The 21,895-nt window shown below is 47.7% G+C and overlaps 1 protein-coding gene across 1 annotated transcript in view; it reads left to right on the forward strand.

Annotated features, from left to right (window-relative positions):
* Positions 1 to 21,895, forward strand: part of TRMT44 (tRNA methyltransferase 44 homolog) — a 325,304-nt gene that overhangs the window by 433 nt on the left and 302,976 nt on the right. The gene's annotated exons all lie outside the window — the stretch shown is intronic.

Here is a 21,895-nt window from a genome sequence, read left to right on the forward strand (position 1 = left end):
TCATACCGTGTGCTGTAATGTGAATTTCTGCTCATACTATGTGGGGAAATGTGAATTTTGGCTCATACCATGTGGAGTAATGTGAATTTTGGCTCATACCGTGTGCTATAATGTGAATTTCGGCTCATACCGTGTGCTATAATGTGAATTTTGGCTCATACCATGTGGGGTAATGTGAATTTCGGCTCATACTGTGTGCTATAATGTGAATTTCGGCTCATGCCGTGTGGGGCAATGTGAATTTCGGCTCATACTGTGTGCTATAATGTGAATTTCGGCTCATACCGTGTGCTATAATGTGAAAGGGGCACCAGTACTAGATAGTATAAGGGGTCCTACTACACTGAAGGACACGCCCCTTTTGAGTGACCACGCCCCTTTTCCGGAGCGCGCGCGCATAATTGCTATCTGCACTCTTTCATTCCACCTTCAAAAATTCAACTTCGACCACTGCACCTACATACACATACATACACACCCTGACATCTTTATATGCAGTGACACCGGTGGCGTCTGCACATACTTTCCTTTTGTTTTTTGTTTTTATTATCATTTTATTAATTTATTATTTTTATTAAGAAAAAAATATTATTATTATTTTTTTTTGGGGGGGGGGGGGGGGCGCCATTATTGATCTTGCCCTGGGCTCCAAAAACCCTAGTTACGCCTCTGCAGCCAACCACTCCTAACTGCCATGTAACAAGTTGTGTTTGATAAATGACCGTTAGGAGCTGGTTGGCTGGTACTTTTTCTCTCTTCACTCTATCACTCTCCAAGGCTTAGTACAGTACTTCTGTCCCTATGTGAGTAGTGGTGGCAGCCAAGCCAAGTCAGCCCGGAGCCTGGGGATACACCTGCAGGAGAAAGGACTGAGACTTCGAGAGAGACTTTTAGACTAGCTGCCAAAGTATAGTGAGAGGCAAATATGTGAGTTAGTGCTGGGATGGATGTTTATTGCTTTTGTTTCATTTATGTTGATAATAAAGCACCATTTCTTTTAGTCAAACCTGAAAAGTTGGGTGTGGACTGTGCGTAGGCACCTAGACACTGCACCACTGTACCGAGCTAATTACCCCAGAATTGTCACAATATATATGGTGTGTCCTAAAAGTTACTGTGCACTGTGTATATTTATATACAGGTACACCACCGATTTTGCGGCAACCGATGATCCGGAACCTCTTTTAATCCGGACAATTTTGATTTGTCCGGATTAAAGGGGGTTAGGGACATTCTTTAATCTGGAACATTTTCTGCGCATGGGCGTAACACGCAATACACGCAAGTGTCAGTGGGTACAGCTTCCACGGACACTGCAGGTGACACAGCAAGCATCAGTGGGGCTGTTATGGCGTCCAAGGTCACAGCAAGTACCGCACATGGGCGGAAGACACAGCGCGCACAAGTGTCAGTTAGCATGAGGTTTAGTATTTTCCTTGTAGTGACTGTTTCACTTACTGTTAATGGTTGTTCAAAACGTACCTGATACCTGTTTTGCTTATAAACAGTTTTGCATACACTACTGTGTTTATTCATTAATTAATATTATATTGTAGCATATATTTTACTATTTATTGCTTTAGAATGTTCTGAAGGTGCAAAATTAGTTTCCACCGTTAATTCGGCAAAATCGATAATTCGGCACGGCACTGGAACCGAGGATGCCGGAAAATCGGTGGTGTACCTGTATACATATATGACATTGAGGCTATCTATTGACCATAATAAAGCTTATGCTTTTATATCTGGACTGATTTATATATTTGCGTGAGTGCACCTTCCACCTCGTGGAGAATATTGTTTTATATATATATATATATATATATATATATATAAAGATTCCTTTCAGCTGGATACCTTGCCTTGTCTGTTTCTGCCTGCATACAGTCTAAGCAAAGCATTCTGGGTCTTGTAGTTCACCAAAAGCTGGTGAGACAGAGTTTGCCTAAATAAGAGGGAATAGGCTTCTGTCTGTGGACAGGATGTATCCTTACTAAAGATGCAGGAAAACCTCAGAAAACTGCAGTACTAATATGGGGCCAATTCAGACCTGATCGCTGCTGTGCGTTTTCTCACAGGAAGCGATCAGGCTGCACTGCACATGCGTATGCACCGCGATGCGCAAGCACGACGGACCACAGCGATGGGATGGTGCAAAAATTCTGCATGCGATCGCAAGGAGATTGACAAGAAGAGGGCGTTAGTGGGTGGCAACTGACCGTTTCTAGGGAGTGTCCGGAAAAACTCAGGAGGGCATTTTGTGGGTGGATTTCTGACATCAGCTCTGGCCCCGATCATCGCAGAGTGTGAGTAAGTCCTGGGCTGTGCAGAGACTGCACGAACTGCTCTCCAGCACAAGCGATCGCACACCTGCACAGACACAATACCCTCCCCTCTGTAGGCTGCAAAAAACGCACCGTAGCGATCAGGTCTGAATGACCCCCTATATATACGGTGTCCCATATGTACTGTATATCTGCTGGGGCTGCAAAGTTCCCACTTGAATCAAGCTCCGGAAAGCTAAACTGCCTGGAGCTTGAGCTAGGATAGTGTTGCCTATAGAAACCAATGGGCTTCTTTTTGTGGGTGTGGTATAGCTCATAGACAGTTAAAAGATAGACAGTCATTAGTTAGACACTATATGTTCAAAAGTCAGACAGGGTCATAAGTCAGACACACAAAAAAAATATTTTGTGTTTTTTTGTGTGTTTTTAAAATTTTTTAACCCAAATTTGGTGAAATTCGTCAGCTCGCAACGCTTCGGGCTCGGTGTCTCGATTCGCTCGCCACAACTTTTCTAAAAGGTAATAGTTTGTGACATGGATAGTAAATGAGGCAAAAGTTGTAAAAAAAACAGAAAAGCAAAAAAAAAACCAATTTTTTTTGTCTGACTTTTGACTCTGTCTGACTTTTGACCCTGTCTGACTTTTGACTGTCGACCTTATAGTGTCTAACTAATGACTGTCTATCTTTTAACTGTCTGTCTATAGACAGAAACCCTCTTTTTGTAAGAAGTCCCTAGAGAGGGATCCATCCCCCGTGGCTTGAGAATGCGCTGGCAGAGGGCCATGCATGCACATTAGAACTCCCGGGTCACGGTAGGGATGGCCATCCGTGGGTTATCCATCGATGGTTACCATCAATGGTACCATTGATTGATAACCTCGATGGAGGAAAACCATCTCTAAGGGAACCATCAATGGTCACCCGTAGCTTAATATTGAGTGAGTCGCGGGCCAATCAGGGCCCGTGGGCGCGGCTTCACAGGTATCGTGGGGCGGAGCTATGTTCCTGACACCCAAGATTAAAAAAGATTTTTTGATAACTCTTTAACATCAATGGCGGGAAACCATCTGGTTCTCCCCCATCAATGGTAAGAGTAGTTAACATCGGTCATAGACCATCGATCATTTTGAATAATCGATGGTCAATGGCCATCCCTAGGTCACGGCCCTAAAAGTCAATACTTCTCTGGGACAGTTGTACATCAGAAGAGCTGTCCCAGTAGGTACGTATTTATGCATACTGTCGTTCCAGATGTTGGCATACATACAAATAAGGGTGGGATGTAACACAGTCTGGCTGCATGATACACCCAGCCCACGTGGTAACAATTATAGAGAAACACTTGGTAATTTCCAACATCGCTGCACAAATGGTTAAATCCCGGAGACCTTAATCAGCCAGCACGCGTTCTTCTCTGCAGCTGTTTCCTAACACAGCTGTGCAAACATCTGCGATACAAGCATGAATGGGAAAGTTGTGGTGAGAGGAGACATGTAAACAAAATCCCCTTCAGCCAAGGTACAAATGGAACACTCATCATAGCAGATACTTACGCTATTTGTTTTATTAGTACACAATAACAGAACTAATTTGCAACACAAATCTCTTTACACTAAGCAAATAATAAAATAATGCAGCAATTATACAAATAACTGTTTTGTTTTTTATTATTAAATGCAATGAAAAAAAGAATATTCCATGAACAAGAATAATTAATAGCCATACCTGCTTTCTGTCTGCCATAGGCTGTAGTTCAGAATAAATATGAAAACCTGTTTTATTTGGGTGTTGATATGTTCATACTGTGTTACAAATATTAGCCTGTTCATTGAGCCTAATCATTGTAGCCTGCCCTGACCCTGTGCCTGTCAGCTGACTGCCTCACCATTCTGCATTGCCTTCTGTCTGGGTTCACTATGATATGCCGGCGGTCGGGCTCCCGGCGACCAGCATACCGGCGCCGGGAGCCCTACCACCGGCTTACCGACAGTGTGGCGAGCGCAAATGAGCCCCTTGCGGGCTCGCTGCGCTCGCCACGCTACGGGCACGGTGGCGCGCTACGCGCGCCACACTATTTTATTCTCCCTCCAGGGGGGTCGTGGACCCCCACGAGGGAGAATGTGTCGGTATGCCGGCTGTCGGGATCCCGGCGCCGGTATACTGTGCGCCGGGATCCCATCAGTCGGCATACTGAAGACCACCCTTCTGGGGTTCACTACGATATGCCGGCGGTCGGGCTCCCGGCGACCAGCATACCGGCGCCGGGAGCCCGACCGCCGGCTTACCGACAGTGTGGCGAGCGCAAATGAGCCCCTTGCGAGGGAGAATAAGTGTCGGTATGCCGGCTGTCGGGATCCCGGCTCCGGTATACTGTGCGCCGGGATCCCGTCAGTCGGCATACTGAAGACCACCCTTCTGTCTGGTGTGACCTGTTGGTCTGACACGTCTTTGCTGAGCTTTACCCGGTCTCTTTTGACAAACAAGTCCTGGTGGAATCTGAGAATCCAATAGGCTTATCTTATTATGAAAAGGACTAAATATTACAATTGCACTGTAAATTATACATATATTTTCGTCTGAGGATGTTCTAGGACAGGAATGAAACGCGTTGGAACATTCGGCTACAAGGAATAACAACACAGCTTTGTATTTACTGTACCATTTTCTGGAACTCAAAAGAAGCTACCGAAAGATTGGAATTTGGTTGTACGCTTTGTCTCAACAACCCCCAGCATCTGACTGCTGCAGAGAAGCTCTTATTTTTTATATTTCTTGTACTATTTAACTATGTGTGCATGTGTAAAGTAAATTGATTTGGTTTTAATATACTCTGTTACACTATGGGAGCATGTATTTTGTTATATGTCATGTACATGTCTATGAAGTGATAAGAAACTAGAGGAGGAGATTTATTTGTTAGCTGAATTACCCCTGGAGGAGCACCTGGTATACACATTATACAACCCACGGAGCGCATACTCACTTACTCTTGGTACGCATCATAATATCACTGCTACTTCAGAAATAGAAGTATTAATAGTTTTTCTCTAACGTCCTAGTGGATGCTGGGGACTCCGAAAGGACCATGGGGAATAGCGGCTCCGCAGGAGACTGGGCACAAAGTAAAAGCTTTAGGACTAGCTGGTGTGCACTGGCTCCTCCCCCTATGACCCTCCTCCAAGCCTCAGTTAGATTTTGTGCCCGAACGAGAAGGGTGCAATCTAGGTGGCTCTCCTGAGCTGCTTAGAGTAAAAGTTTAAAAAGGTTTTTTATTTTCAGTGAGACCTGCTGGCAACAGGCTCACTGCATCGAGGGACTTAGGGGAGAGAAACGAACTCACCTGCGTGCAGAGTGGATTGGGTTTCTTAGGCTACTGGACATTAGCTCCAGAGGGACGATCACAGGCCCAGCCATAGATGGGTCCCGGAGCCGCGCCGCCGGCCCCCTTACAGATGCTGAAGCAAGAAGAGGTCCATAAATCGGCGGCAGAAAACTTTCCTGTCTTCATAAGGTAGCGCACAGCACTGCAGCTGTGCGCCATTGCTCTCAGCACACTTCACACTCCGGTCACTGAGGGTGCAGGACGCTGGGGGGGGGGCGTCCTGGGAAGCAATGAATTTACCTTAGTTGGCGAAAAATACATCACATATAGCTCCTGGGCTATATGGATGTATTTAACCCCTGCCAGTTTTCCAGAAAAAAGCGGGAGAAGAGCCCGCCGTGAAGGGGGCGGGGCCTATCTCCTCAGCACACAGCGCCATTTTTCCCACACAGCTCCGCTGGTAGGAAGGCTCCCAGAATCTCCCCTGCATCCTGCAACTACAGAAACAGGGTAAAAAAGAGAGGGGGGCACTTATTTGGCAAAATAACAGATATAAGCAGCTATAAGGGATAGACACTTATTGTAAGGTTGTCCCTATACATATATAGCGCTCTGGTGTGTGCTGGCAAACTCTCCCTCTGTCTCCCCAAAGGGCTAAGTGGGTCCTGTCCTCTATCAGAGCATTCCCTGTGTGTGTGCTGGGTGTCGGTACGTGTGTGTCGACATGTATGAGGAGGAAAAGGATGTGGAGGCGGAGCAATTGCCTATAATGGTGATGTCACCCCCTAGGGAGTCGACACCTGAATGGATGGCCGTAATTAAGGAATTACGTGACAGTGTCGGCACGTTACAGAAAACTGTTGACGACATGAGACAGCCGGCAGCTCAGTTAGTGCCTGTCCAGGCGTCTCAAACACCGTCAGGGGCTATTAAACGCCCATTACCTCAGTGGGTCGACACAGACCCAGACACAGACACTGACTCCAGTGTCGACGGTGAAGAAACAAACGTATTATCCAGTAGGGCCACACGTTACATGATCACGGCAATGAAGGAGGTTTTGCACATCTCTGATACTGCAAGTACCACAAAAAGGGGTATTATGTGGGGTGTGAAAAAACTACCCGTAGTTTTTCCTGAATCAGATGAATTGAATGAAGTGTGTGATGAAGCGTGGGTTACCCCCGACAGAAAACTGCTAATTTCTAAAAAAATTATTGGCACTATATCCCTTCCCACCAGAGGTTAGGGCTCGTTGGGAAACACCCCCTAGGGTGGATAAGGCGCTCACACGCTTATCAAAACAAGTGGCGTTACCGTCTCCAGAAACGGCCGCCCTTAAGGAGCCAGCAGATAGGAGGCTGGAAAATATCCTTAAAAGTATATACACACATACTGGTGTTATACTGCGACCAGCAATCGCCTCAGCCTGGATGTGCAGTGCTGGGGTGGCTTGGTCGGATTCCCTGACTGAAAATATTGATACCCTGGACAGGGACAATATATTATTGACTATAGAGCATTTAAAGGATGCATTCCTATATATGCGAGATGCACAGAGAGACATTTGCACTCTGGCATCAAGAGTAAGTGCGATGTCCATTTCTGCCAGAAGAGGATTATGGACGCGACAGTGGTCAGGGGATGCGGATTCCAAACGGCATATGGAAGTATTGCCGTATAAAGGGGAGGAGTTATTTGGGGGCGGTCTATCGGACCTGGTGGCCACGGCAACGGCTGGGAAATCCACCTTTTTACCCCAAGTCACCTCGCAGCAGAAAAAGATACCGCCTTTTCAGGCTCAGTCCTTTCGTCCCCATAAGGGCAAGCGGGCAAAAGGCCACTCATATCTGCCCCGGGGCAGAGGAAGGGGAAAAAGACTACAACAGACAGCTTCTTCCCACGACCAGAAGCCCTCCCCCACTTCTGCCAAGTCCTCAGCATGACGCTGGGGCCTTACAAGCGGACTCAGGCACGGTGGGGGCCCGTCTCAAGAATTTCAGCGCGCAGTGGGCTCACTCGCAAGTGGACCCCTGGATCCTGCAGGTAGTATCTCAGGGGTACAAATTGGAATTCGAGACGTCTCCCCCTCGCCGGTTCTTGAAGTCTGCTTTACCAACGTCTACCCCCGACAGGGAGGCGGTATTGGAAGCCATTCACAAGCTGTATTCCCAGCAAGTGATAATCAAGGTACCCCTCCTACAACAGGGAAAGGGGTATTACTCCACGCTGTTTGTGGTACCGAAGCCGGACGGCTCGGTGAGACCCATTTTAAATCTGAAAACCTTGAACACTTACATAAAAAGGTTCAAGTTCAAGATGGAGTGACTCAGAGCTGTGATAGCGAACCTGGAAGAAGGGGACTACATGGTGTCTCTGGACATCAAGGATGCTTACCTCCATGTCCCAATTTGCCCTTCTCACCAAGGGTACCTCAGGTTTGTGGTACAGAACTGTCACTATCAGTTTCAGACGCTGCCGTTTGGATTGTCCACGGCACCCCGGGTCTTTACCAAGGTAATGGCCGAAATGATGATTCTTCTTCGAAGAAAAGGCGTCTTAATTATCCCTTACTTGGACGATCTCCTGATAAGGGCACGGTCCAGAGAACAGTTAGAGGTCGGAGTAGCACTATCGCAAATAGTACTACGACAGCACGGATGGATTCTAAATATTCCAAAATCGCAGCTGATTCCGACGACACGTCTGCTGTTCCTAGGGATGATTCTGGACACAGTACAGAAAAAGGTGTTTCTCCCGGAAGAGAAAGCCAGGGAGTTATCCGACCTAGTCAGGAAACTCCTAAGACCAGGCCAGGTGTCAGTGCATCAGTGCACAAGGGTCCTGGGAAAGATGGTGGCTTCTTACGAAGCGATTCCATTCGGCAGATTCCACGCAAGAACTTTTCAGTTGGATCTGCTAGACAAATGGTCTGGATCGCATCTTCAAATGCATCGGCGGATAACCCTGTCTCCAAGGGCCAGGGTGTCGCTGTGGTGGTGACTGCAGAGTGCTCATCTTCTAGGGGGCCGCAGATTCGGCATACAGGACTGGGTCCTGGTGACCACGGATGCCAGCCTGAGAGGCTGGGGAGCAGTCACACAGGGAAAAAATTTCCAGGGCTTGTGGTCAAGCATGGAAACGTCACTTCACATAAATATCCTGGAACTAAGGGCCATTTACAATGCCCTAAGTCAGGCAAGGCCTCTGCTTCAGGGTCAGCCAGTATTGATCCAGTCGGACAACATCACGGCAGTCGCCCACGTAAACAGACAGGGCGGCACAAGAAGCAGGAGGGCAATGACGGAAGTGGCAAGGATTCTTCGCTGGGCGGAAAATCATGTGATAGCACTGTCAGCAGTGTTCATTCCGGGAGTGGACAACTGGGAAGCAGACTTCCTCAGCAGACACGATCTTCACCCGGGGGAGTGGGGACTTCACCCGGAAGTCTTCCACATGATTGTAAACCGTTGGGAAAAACCAAAGGTGGACATGATGGCGTCTCGCCTCAACAAAAAACTGGACAGATATTGTTCCAGGTCAAGGGACCCTCAGGCAATAGCTGTGGACGCTCTGGTAACACCGTGGGTGTACCGGTCAGTGTATGTGTTCCCTCCTCTTCCTCTCATACCAAAAGTACTGAGAATCATAAGAAGGAGAGGAGTAAAGACTATACTCGTGGCTCCGGATTGGCCAAGAAGGACTTGGTACCCGGAAATTCAAGAGATGCTCACGGAAGACCCGTGGCCTCTACCTCTAAAACAGGACCTGCTCCAGCAGGGACCATGTCTGTTCCAAGACTTACCGCGGCTGCGTTTGACGGCATGGCGGTTGAACGCCGGATCCTGAAGGAAAAAGGCATTCCGGATGAAGTCATCCCTACCCTGATCAAAGCCAGGAAGGATGTAACCGTACAACATTATCACCGTATTTGGCGTAAATATGTTGCGTGGTGCGAGGCCAGGAAGGCCCCTACGGAGGAATTTCAACTGGGTCGATTCCTGCATTTCCTGCAAACAGGACTGTCTATGGGCCTCAAATTAGGGTCCATTAAGGTTCAAATTTCGGCCCTGTCGATATTCTTCCAAAAAGAACTAGCTTCTGTACCTGAAGTTCAGACGTTTGTCAAGGGAGTACTGCATATACAGCCTCCTTTTGTGCCTCCAGTGGCACCTTGGGATCTCAATGTAGTGTTGGGATTCCTAAAATCACATTGGTTTGAACCACTCACCACTGTGGACTTGAAGTATCTCACTTGGAAAGTGGTAATGCTGTTAGCCCTGGCTTCAGCCAGGCGTGTATCAGAATTGGCGGCTTTATCCTATAAAAGCCCTTACCTAATTTTTCATACGGACAGGGCAGAATTGAGGACTCGTCCTCAATTTCTCCCTAAGGTGGTTTCAGCATTTCACTTAAACCAACCTATCGTGGTGCCTGCGGCTACTAGGGACTTGGAGGATTCCACGTTGCTGGACGTAGTCAGGGCCCTGAAAATATATGTTTCCAGGACGGCTGGAGTCAGAAAATCTGACTCGCTGTTTATCCTGTATGCACCCAACAAGCTGGGTGCTCCTGCTTCTAAGCAGACGATTGCTCGTTGGATTTGTAGTACAATTCAGCTTGCACATTCTGTGGCAGGCCTGCCACAGCCAAAATCTATAAAAGCCCATTCCACACGGAAAGTGGGCTCATCTTGGGCGGCTGCCCGAGGGGTCTCGGCTTTACAACTTTGCCGAGCAGCTACTTGGTCAGGGGCAAACACGTTTGCTAAATTCTACAAATTTGATACCCTGGCTGAGGAGGACCTGGAGTTCTCTCATTCGGTGCTGCAGAGTCATCCGCACTCTCCCGCCCGTTTGGGAGCTTTGGTATAATCCCCATGGTCCTTTCGGAGTCCCAAGCATCCACTAGGACGTTAGAGAAAATAAGAATTTACTTACCGATAATTCTATTTCTCATAGTCCGTAGTGGATGCTGGGCGCCCATCCCAAGTGCGGATTGTCTGCATTACTTGTACATAGTTATTGTTACAAAAATCGGGTTATTGTTGTTGTGAGCCATCTTTTCAGAGGCTCCTTCTGTTATCATGCTGTTAACTGGGTTCAGATCACAAGTTGTACGGTGTGATTGGTGTGGCTGGTAATGAGTCTTACCCGGGATTCAAAATCCTTCCTTATTGTGTACGCTCGTCCGGGCACAGTATCCTAACTGAGGCTTGGAGGAGGGTCATAGGGGGAGGAGCCAGTGCACACCAGCTAGTCCTAAAGCTTTTACTTTGTGCCCAGTCTCCTGCGGAGCCGCTATTCCCCATGGTCCTTTCGGAGTCCCCAGCATCCACTACGGACTATGAGAAATAGAATTATCGGTAAGTAAATTCTTATTATTTTTATCAATTAACAAAATGCAAAGTGAATGAATAGAAGAGAAATCTAAATCAAATCAATATTTGGTGTGACCACCCTTGCCTTCAAAACAGCATCAGTTCTTCTAGGTACACTTGCACACAGTTTTAGAAGGAACTTGGCAGGCAAGTTGTTCCAGACATCTTCGAGAACTAACAATACAAAATGATCTTGACTGCGCAACTAGCAGAATGCAGCCTGTGAGAAAAAAGCGGCACCTCACAAATTACCACCAAGAAATGACATAGAATTACAGAATATTTTCCTCACAATGGCGCAAACCACATAATTAAATGAAAAAGTTCTTACTCCAAAAAAAAGTTGAGACCATGAAAAATCCAAGTCATGTTTAATTGAAGTAGTTCTTATCCACACACCATAGGAATTTCCATAGACAAATTCCGGTGGATATCCAATCTCAAAAATAAAAGAAATGGGATCTAGGGGGTCATTCCGACCCGATCGCTTACTGCAGTTTGTCGCAGTGCAGTGATCAGGTCGGAACTGCACATGCACCGCAGTGCGCCAGCGCATGGCAGCTTTCGTTGCTTAGCGATCGCCTCTGAGACAGAGGCGGTCGCTGGGCGGGAGGGGGCTGAACGGCGGCGTTAAGCCGCCATTTATTGGGAGCGGTCCGGCCAACGCAGACGTGGCCGGACCGTTGAGGGGGGCGGCAGCGACCATTAACTCCTGGCCAGCCGCAGGAGCTGCACTGGCCGGGAGTTACTCCTCAAATACAAAGGCATCGCCGCTGTGCAATGCGTTTGTATTTGTGCCGGGGGGGCGGCACTGACATGCGGGGTGGACTAGCCCTGTGCTGGGCGTCTCCCCGCATGTCAGGGAACATGATCGTAGCTGTGCTAAATTTAGCACAGCTACGATCAACTCGGAATGACTCCCCTAGTGCAACACTGTCTGAACAAATGACAGAAGTTTTATTACATTAAACTCACAATAAAATCATCATAACAAGCATGTCACCACACAATGACTGTGGGTATGGGATCGCCTATGCTCAGCCTCCACCATATTACCCTCCCAGATGGAATGGTAATGAGAGTCCGAAAGCCTGAGATTCTTTCTTCTCCTCAGGTAAGTAGTGGATCCGATAGCGCTGTCCCTTTGGTTTATTCACCAGCTTAAAGCTTTTCGGATACTTGGTCCTTCATCAGAAGCTGAGAAAGAATCCCAGGCTTTCGACTCTCATTCCCATTCCATCTGGGAGGGTAATGTAATGTCCACCCACAAACAAACACATGACATTTACGGTGCCGAAAACTTGAACTAAATTGTGGGGTGCTAGTGTGAATCAGGTTCGGGTGATCAGAGCGGCAGACCTGCTTTACCTCTCAGACACAATGACAACACAAACATAATATAGTATCCAACTCCATTTTATTATCCTAACAAAATTTACAAGTGGCAGGTAAACAGGAAACTGGCGCACAATTGAAGCAGGCTGGTTATGGCTTCTAAATAACAGTCTCAAGTAACCAGCGTTAGCAATACAGGTAGCAGGTAAGCAAGTAACTGGTGCACAATTGAAGCAGGCTGGTTATGGCTTCTAAATAATAGTCTCAGGTAACCAGCGTCAGCAATACAGGTAGCAGGTAAGCAGGAACTTGTGCACGATTAAAGCAGGCTGGTTATGGCTATTAAACGACAGTCTCAGGTAACCAGCGTTAGCAATACAAGTAGCAGGTAAGCAGGAACTTGTGCACAAATAAAGCAAACTGGTGATGGCTTCTGGATAACGGTCTCAGGTAACCAGCGTCGGCAATACAGGTAGCAGGGAAGTAGAATCTGGTGCACAAATAAAGCAGGCTGGTTATGGCTACTAAATAACAGTCTCAGGTAACCAGCGTCGGCAATACAGGTAGCAGGTAAGTAGGAACTTGTGCACCAATAAAGCAAACTGGTTATGGCTTCTAGATAACAGTCTCAGGTAACCAGCGTCGGCAATACAGGTAGCAGGGAAGTAGGAACTTGTGCACAAATAAAGCAAACTGGTTATGGCTTCTGAATCACAGTCTCAGGTAACCAGCGTCAGCAATACAGGTAACAGGTAAGTAGAAACTGGTGCACAATTAAAGCAGGCTGGTTATGGCTACTAATCGACAGTCTCAAGTAACCAGCGTCGGTAATACAGGTAGCAGGTAAGCAGGAACTTGTGCACAAATAAAGCAGGCTGGTTATGGCTTCTAAATAACAGTCTCAGGTAACCAGCGTCGGCAATACAGGTAGCAGGTACTTGTGCACAAATAAAGCAGGCTGGTTATGGCTTCTAAATAACAGTCTCAGGTAACCAGCGTCAGCAATGCAGGTAGCAGGTAAGCAGGAACTTGTGCACAAATAAGCAGGCTGGTTATGGCTTCTAAATAACAGTCTCAGGTAACCAGCGTCGGCAATACAGGTAGCAGGTAAGCAGGAACTTGTGCACAAATAAAGCAGGCTGGTTATGGCTTCTGAATAACAGTCTCAGGTAACCAGCGTCAGCAATGCAAGTAGCAGGTAAGCAGGTACTTTGTGCACAAATAAAGCAGGCTGGTTATGGCTTCCAAATAACAGTCTCAGGTAACCAGCGTCAGCAATGCAGGTAGCAGGTAAGCAGGAACTTGTGCACAAATAAAGCAGGCTGGTTATGGCTTCTAAATAACAGTCTCAGGTAACCAGCGTTAGCACTACAAGTAGCAGGTAAGCAGGTACTTTGTGCACAATTAGAGCAGGCTGGTTATGGCTTCTAAATAACAGTCTCAGGTAACCAGCGTTGGCAATGCAGGTGGCGGGTAAACAGGAACTTGTGATTGAAGCAGGCTGGTTACGGCTTCTAAATAATAGTCTCAGGTAACCAGCGTCAGCAATTCATTAACATTAGCTTTCACACTGCTGGGCGGAGCTTGCATAAAAAGAACTATCAGTACCAGCATTCCTTAATAGCGGACAAATGCATTAACATTAGCTTTCACACTGCTGGGCGGAGCTTGCATAAAAAAGAACCATCAGGACCAGCATTCCTTAATAGCAGATAAATGCATTAACATTAGCTTTCACACTGCTGGGCGGAGCTTGCATAAAAAGAACTATCAGTACCAGCATTCCTTAATAGCGGACAAATGCATTAACATTAGCTTTCACACTGCTGGGCGGAGCTTGCATAAAAAGAACTATCAGTCCCAGCATTCCTTAGTAGCAGACAAATGCATTAACATTAGCTTTCACACTGCTGGGCGGAGCTTGCATAAAAAAGAACTATCAGTACCAGCATTCCTTAATAGCAGATAAATGCATTAACATTAGCTTTCACACTGCTGGGCGGAGCTTGCATAAAAAGAACTTGCATCAACATTAGCTTTCACACTGCTGGGCGGAGCTTGCATAAAAAGAACTATCAGTCCCAGCATTCCTTAGTAGCAGACAAATGCATTAACATTAGCTTTCACACTGCTGGGCGGAGCTTGCATAAAAAAAAGAACTATCAGTACCAGCATTCCTTAATAGCAGACAAATGCATTAACATTAGCTTTCACACCGCTGGGCGGAGCTTGCATAAAAAAGAACTATCAGTACCAGCATTCCTTAATAGCAGATAAATGCATTCACAAATATATAAGGGCAGTCTACCCCCTTTTACAACATTCCAAAACAAATATGCGGGGCACAGCACTAGTGGGGAGCCTCTTCCCCTGGAATACAATATATTGCCCCCAGATTACAGTGTCTTTGCAGCAGAAGGGGTTAAGCCGGGCACATGCAAATGAGGGGAGCGCAACTCCTAATTATCTAAACTTGCGGGGGTACTGTGATGAGGGGAGCCCACCCCTTTTATTATTAATTGTCTCACCGGGGCACTCATGAAGGGCAACCTACCCACTTAGTAAATATGTTCCCCAAATGCAGAGTTCATGCAGCGGAAGGGGTTAAATACCGGACACAGGGGATCTTAGGGGTGTCTACACCTTTTTTCAAATACTATGTCCCCTATTAGCAGAGTTTTTGCAGCGGAGGGCACAACAGGGGCAGAGTTTCTGGCAGCGGAAGGGTTGTTTGCAAGTTCTCACCCATCGCTGCGGCGCTTCTGCCACCTCCGATCCTCCGCATCTTCAGCGTGGCTGTCTGGAGTCTCCCTCCTCAGTCTCCGGTCCGGTCTACTCCTCTTCAGCTGCCGCCGCGCCGTCTCCGGGTCTTCACTCCTCTTGTGCAGCAGACTCCGGTCCGCGCCGTCATCTCTACGCTGGGGTCTTCTCGGGTCCTCGCCGTACTCCAGCCGCCAGGGGTCCTCGCTGGGGTCTTCTTCCCGGGGTCGTCCTTCGCGGTGCCTGCGCGCTTCTCATCTGCCGCTCCTTGGAATCCAGGGGACGGATGTCATCACTGCTCTGCTGGACGGGCTGCGGTTCCTCCGGCCCAGCGCTCCAGTCTCTCAGCAGCGGCGGCTCTTCTCCGCACTCCATCCCCGCTGGCACTGACGCGGCCAGCTCTTCTCCTCAGGCAGGGTCTCCGGCATTCTTCTGGCACTGGTGCTCCGGTCGCTGGTTCTCCCCTCGGCTTCTTCTCTGCGCAGACGGTCCTCACACACTGGCAGGCGGCTCCTGGGGCTACATGGCGACACCTTCCCCAGGTAATCTTCCCATTCCTCCAGGGCTCCTCTGGCAGCGATCCTCCCAGCGCTGCATACTCCAGTCTTCAGGCTCTGGACACTACATGGCTCCACTTCCCCAGGTACATATTCCCATTCCTCCAGGTCTCCTCTGGCAGCGATCCTCCCAGCGCTGCATACTCCAGTCTTCAGGTTCTGGACACTACATGGCTCCACTTCCCCAGGTACATATTCCCATTCCTCCAGGTCTCTCTCTCCTGTGCTGTGAGGCTTCTTTTAAGGGTCCTGGTGCTCCTCCACCTCCCCTCTCCTCTATGATGACTGGCTCCCGGGGCCCCAGCAACAGACCACCCCCTGGTCACTCTGCCCTACAACCCAGGGGACCCAATCAGCTGGGGACATGTTTCCCAGACTTTTTATGTTGCTGGGTAAGAAGTGACAGGACCAGAGAATTGGCGGCAAAATCCCTGTCCCAATCTGACAGGGTCACATAAAGTTCAGCCCACGATCTACTCTGGGACTTGTAGTTCCACAATGTAAACAAAAAAAAAAATCACAAGGGGATCTCCATGGTGCAATAGCTTCAGGGTATTACATTCTTCCCCCCTAAAATTATACGTGTCCTCACGTATACACCTTAACACTATACATCGGTTAACATAAGCCTTGAACTGGGTACAGCTCTGTTGGCAAACAAGTCATTGTGTCTGGAGCACAGGCCCGCCTGCGATTCTCTGATCCTGTTCGTGACGCCAAAAATTTATGTAATGTCCACCCACAAACAAACACAGGACATTTACGGTGCCGAAAACTTGAACTAAATTGTGGGGTGCTAGTGTGAATCAGGTTCGGGTGATCAAAGCGGCAGACCTGCTTTACCTCTCAGACACAATGACAACACAAACATAATATAGTATCCAACTCCATTTTATTATCCTAACAAAATTTACAAGTGGCAGGTAAACAGGAAACTGGCGCACAATTGAAGCAGGCTGGTTATGGCTTCTAAATAACAGTCTCAAGTAACCAGCGTTAGCAATACAGGTAGCAGGTAAGCAAGTAACTGGTGCACAATTGAAGCAGGCTGGTTATGGCTTCTAAATAATAGTCTCAGGTAACCAGCGTCAGCAATACAGGTAGCAGGTAAGCAGGAACTTGTGCACGATTAAAGCAGGCTGGTTATGGCTATTAAACGACAGTCTCAGGTAACCAGCGTTAGCAATACAAGTAGCAGGTAAGCAGGAACTTGTGCACAAATAAAGCAAACTGGTGATGGCTTCTGGATAACGGTCTCAGGTAACCAGCGTCGGCAATACAGGTAGCAGGGAAGTAGAATCTGGTGCACAAATAAAGCAGGCTGGTTATGGCTACTAAATAACAGTCTCAGGTAACCAGCGTCGGCAATACAGGTAGCAGGTAAGTAGGAACTTGTGCACCAATAAAGCAAACTGGTTATGGCTTCTAGATAACAGTCTCAGGTAACCAGCGTCGGCAATACAGGTAACAGGTAAGTAGAAACTGGTGCACAATTAAAGCAGGCTGGTTATGGCTACTAATCGACAGTCTCAAGTAACCAGCGTCGGTAATACAGGTAGCAGGTAAGCAGGAACTTGTGCACAAATAAAGCAGGCTGGTTATGGCTTCTAAATAACAGTCTCAGGTAACCAGCGTCGGCAATACAGGTAGCAGGTACTTGTGCACAAATAAAGCAGGCTGGTTATGGCTTCTAAATAACAGTCTCAGGTAACCAGCGTCAGCAATGCAGGTAGCAGGTAAGCAGGAACTTGTGCACAAATAAGCAGGCTGGTTATGGCTTCTAAATAACAGTCTCAGGTAACCAGCGTCGGCAATACAGGTAGCAGGTAAGCAGGAACTTGTGCACAAATAAAGCAGGCTGGTTATGGCTTCTGAATAACAGTCTCAGGTAACCAGCGTCAGCAATGCAGGTAGCAGGTAAGCAGGAACTTGTGCACAAATAAAGCAGGCTGGTTATGGCTTCTAAATAACAGTCTCAGGTAACCAGCGTTAGCACTACAAGTAGCAGGTAAGCAGGTACTTTGTGCACAAATAAAGCAGGCTGGTTATGGCTTCTAAATAACAGTCTCAGGTAACCAGCGTCAGCAATGCAGGTAGCAGGTAAGCAGGAACTTGTGCACAAATAAAGCAGGCTGGTTATGGCTTCCAAATAACAGTCTCAGGTAACCAGCGTCAGCAATGCAGGTAGCAGGTAAGCAGGAACTTGTGCACAAATAAAGCAGGCTGGTTATGGCTTCTAAATAACAGTCTCAGGTAACCAGCGTTAGCACTACAAGTAGCAGGTAAGCAGGTACTTTGTGCACAATTAGAGCAGGCTGGTTATGGCTTCTAAATAACAGTCTCAGGTAACCAGCGTTGGCAATGCAGGTGGCGGGTAAACAGGAACTTGTGATTGAAGCAGGCTGGTTACGGCTTCTAAATAATAGTCTCAGGTAACCAGCGTCAGCAATTCATTAACATTAGCTTTCACACTGCTGGGCGGAGCTTGCATAAAAAGAACTATCAGTACCAGCATTCCTTAATAGCGGACAAATGCATTAACATTAGCTTTCACACTGCTGGGCGGAGCTTGCATAAAAAAGAACTATCAGGACCAGCATTCCTTAATAGCAGATAAATGCATTAACATTAGCTTTCACACTGCTGGGCGGAGCTTGCATAAAAAGAACTATCAGTACCAGCATTCCTTAATAGCGGACAAATGCATTAACATTAGCTTTCACACTGCTGGGCGGAGCTTGCATAAAAAGAACTATCAGTCCCAGCATTCCTTAGTAGCAGACAAATGCATTAACATTAGCTTTCACACTGCTGGGCGGAGCTTGCATAAAAAAAGAACTATCAGTACCAGCATTCCTTAATAGCGGACAAATGCATTAACATTAGCTTTCACACTGCTGGGCGGAGCTTGCATAAAAAAGAACTATCAGTACCAGCATTCCTTAATAGCAGATAAATGCATTAACATTAGCTTTCACACTGCTGGGCGGAGCTTGCATAAAAAGAACTTGCATCAACATTAGCTTTCACACTGCTGGGCGGAGCTTGCATAAAAAGAACTATCAGTCCCAGCATTCCTTAGTAGCAGACAAATGCATTAACATTAGCTTTCACACTGCTGGGCGGAGCTTGCATAAAAAGAACTATCAGTACCAGCATTCCTTAATAGCAGACAAATGCATTAACATTAGCTTTCACACCGCTGGGCGGAGCTTGCATAAAAAAGAACTATCAGTACCAGCATTCCTTAATAGCAGATAAATGCATTCACAAATATATAAGGGCAGTCTACCCCCTTTTACAACATTCCAAAACAAATATGCGGGGCACAGCACTAGTGGGGAGCCTCTTCCCCTGGAATACAATATATTGCCCCCAGATTACAGAGTCTTTGCAGCAGAAGGGGTTAAGCCGGGCACATGCAAATGAGGGGAGCGCAACTCCTAATTATCTAAACTTGCGGGGGTACTGTGATGAGGGGAGCCCACCCCTTTTATTATTAATTGTCTCACCGGGGCACTCATGAAGGGCAACCTACCCACTTAGTAAATATGTTCCCCAAATGCAGAGTTCATGCAGCGGAAGGGGTTAAATACCGGACACAGGGGATCTTAGGGGTGTCTACACCTTTTTTCAAATACTATGTCCCCTATTAGCAGAGTTTTTGCAGCGGAGGGCACAACAGGGGCAGAGTTTCTGGCAGCGGAAGGGTTGTTTGCAAGTTCTCACCCATCGCTGCGGCGCTTCTGCCACCTCCGATCCTCCGCATCTTCAGCGTGGCTGTCTGGAGTCTCCCTCCTCAGTCTCCGGTCCGGTCTACTCCTCTTCAGCTGCCGCCGCGCCGTCTCCGGGTCTTCACTCCTCTTGTGCAGCAGACTCCGGTCCGCGCCGTCATCTCTACGCTGGGGTCTTCTCGGGTCCTCGCCGTACTCCAGCCGCCAGGGGTCCTCGCTGGGGTCTTCTTCCCGGGGTCGTCCTTTGCGGTGCCTGCGCGCTTCTCATCTGCCGCTCCTTGGAATCCAGGGGACGGATGTCATCACTGCTCTGCTGGACGGGCTGCGGTTCCTCCGGCCCAGCGCTCCAGTCTCTCAGCAGCGGCGGCTCTTCTCCGCACTCCATCCCCGCTGGCACTGACGCGGCCAGCTCTTCTCCTCAGGCAGGGTCTCCGGCATTCTTCTGACACTGGTGCTCCGGTCGCTGGTTCTCCCCTCGGCTTCTTCTCTGCGCAGACGGTCCTCACACACTGGCAGGCGGCTCCTGGGGCTACATGGCGACACCTTCCCCAGGTAATCTTCCCATTCCTCCAGGGCTCCTCTGGCAGCGATCCTCCCAGCGCTGCATACTCCAGTCTTCAGGCTCTGGACACTACATGGCTCCACTTCCCCAGGTACATATTCCCATTCCTCCAGGTCTCCTCTGGCAGCGATCCTCCCAGCGCTGCATACTCCAGTCTTCAGGCTCTGGATACTACATGGCTCCACTTCCCCAGGTACATATTCCCATTCCTCCAGGTCTCTCTCTCCTGTGCTGTGAGGCTTCTTTTAAGGGTCCTGGTGCTCCTCCACCTCCCCTCTCCTCTATGATGACTGGCTCCCGGGGCCCCAGCAACAGACCACCCCCTGGTCACTCTGCCCTACAACCCAGGGGACCCAATCAGCTGGGGACATGTTTCCCAGACTTTTTATGTTGCTGGGTAAGAAGTGACAGGACCAGAGAATTGGCGGCAAAATCCCTGTCCCAATCTGACAGGGTCACATAAAGTTCAGCCCACGATCTACTCTGGGACTTGTAGTTCCACAATGTAAACAAAAAAAAAAAAATCACAAGGGGATCTCCATGGTGCAATAGCTTCAGGGTATTACAGTAATATGGTGGAGGCTGAGCATAGGCGATCCCATACCCACAGTCATTGTGTGGTGACATGCTTGTTATGATGATTTTATTGCGAGTTTAATGTAGTAAAACTTCTGTCATTTGTTCAGACAATATTGCATTAGATCCCATTTCTTTTATTTTTGAGATTGGATATCCACCGGAATTTGTCTATAGAAATACATATGGTGTGTGGATAAGAATTACTTCAATTAAACAAGATTTGGATTTTTCATGGTCTCAACTTTTTTTTTTGAGTAAGAACTTTTTCATTTAATTATGTGGTTTGCGCCATTGTGAGGAAAATATTCTGTAATTCATCTTCGAGAACCACAGATGTTCTGTGGATGTAGGCTTGCTCAAATCTTTCTGCCTCTTCATGTAATCCCAAACAGACTCAACGATGTTTAGACCAGGGCTCTGTGGGGACCATATCATCACTACCAGGACTCCTTGTTCTTGTTTACACTGAATATAGTTCTTAATGACATTGACTGTATGTTTGGGGGTGGCACTCGATATACCGTCTGTCGGGATCCCGGCACTCAGCTTACCGGTGCCAGGATCACGACAGCCAGCATACCGACAACTATTCTCCCTCTTGGAGTGTTCATAACACCCCTGAAGGAAGAATAAATAGCGCTACCGTGCCCTCAAGGGTCTCTTTTGCTCTCGTCGCGCTGCCGGTATTCCAACGGTCAGGATCCCGGCGCCGGTATGCCTAGCGTCTGTATTTCTGTAGTATACTCGTTTGGGGTCGTTGTCCTGCTGAATAAATTTGGAGCCAATCAGACGCCTCCCTTATGCTATCTCATGATGGATAAGTAACTGTCTGTATTTCTCAGCATTGAAGCACAAAGAAACAGGCAACATTGAGGACCATAGATGCAGTGGTGGGCCAAGGAACCTTAGTGCATCAATGATGAAGATGTAGGGCTATGTATACAGTAAATGGATTGCAGGATGCAATGTGTATTAGATGTCATTTAATGTGAAATGAAATGGTAAGACAAGAGCAGCAACCACTATATTGAACTGTTAGAATTCTCCATGGCGTGGATTGAACAAGGTTCTGGAAAGATTTCTTAGACATTCTGGCTCATGGTGGCTTGACCGCTTCAAGCAGTTGCTGCAGATATGGCGGCTGCACATACAGGCAGTGAATCTCCCATTCCAAAGCTGCTCCATAGGATTGGGATCTGTTGGCTGTGGAGCTCATTGTCACCAGTTTGAGGAGACATGTGCTTTGTGACAGGATATGTTATCTTGCAGGAAGTAGTCATTAGGAGAGGGGTGGACTGTGACCTTAAAGGAATTTACATAGCAACAATAGTCAGATAGGCTGTGTCATTTAATGCACAATTGGGATTAAGAAACCTAATA

Source organism: Pseudophryne corroboree, chromosome 1, assembly GCF_028390025.1.
Source record: "Pseudophryne corroboree isolate aPseCor3 chromosome 1, aPseCor3.hap2, whole genome shotgun sequence".
Taxonomy (NCBI): Eukaryota; Metazoa; Chordata; class Amphibia; order Anura; family Myobatrachidae; genus Pseudophryne; species Pseudophryne corroboree.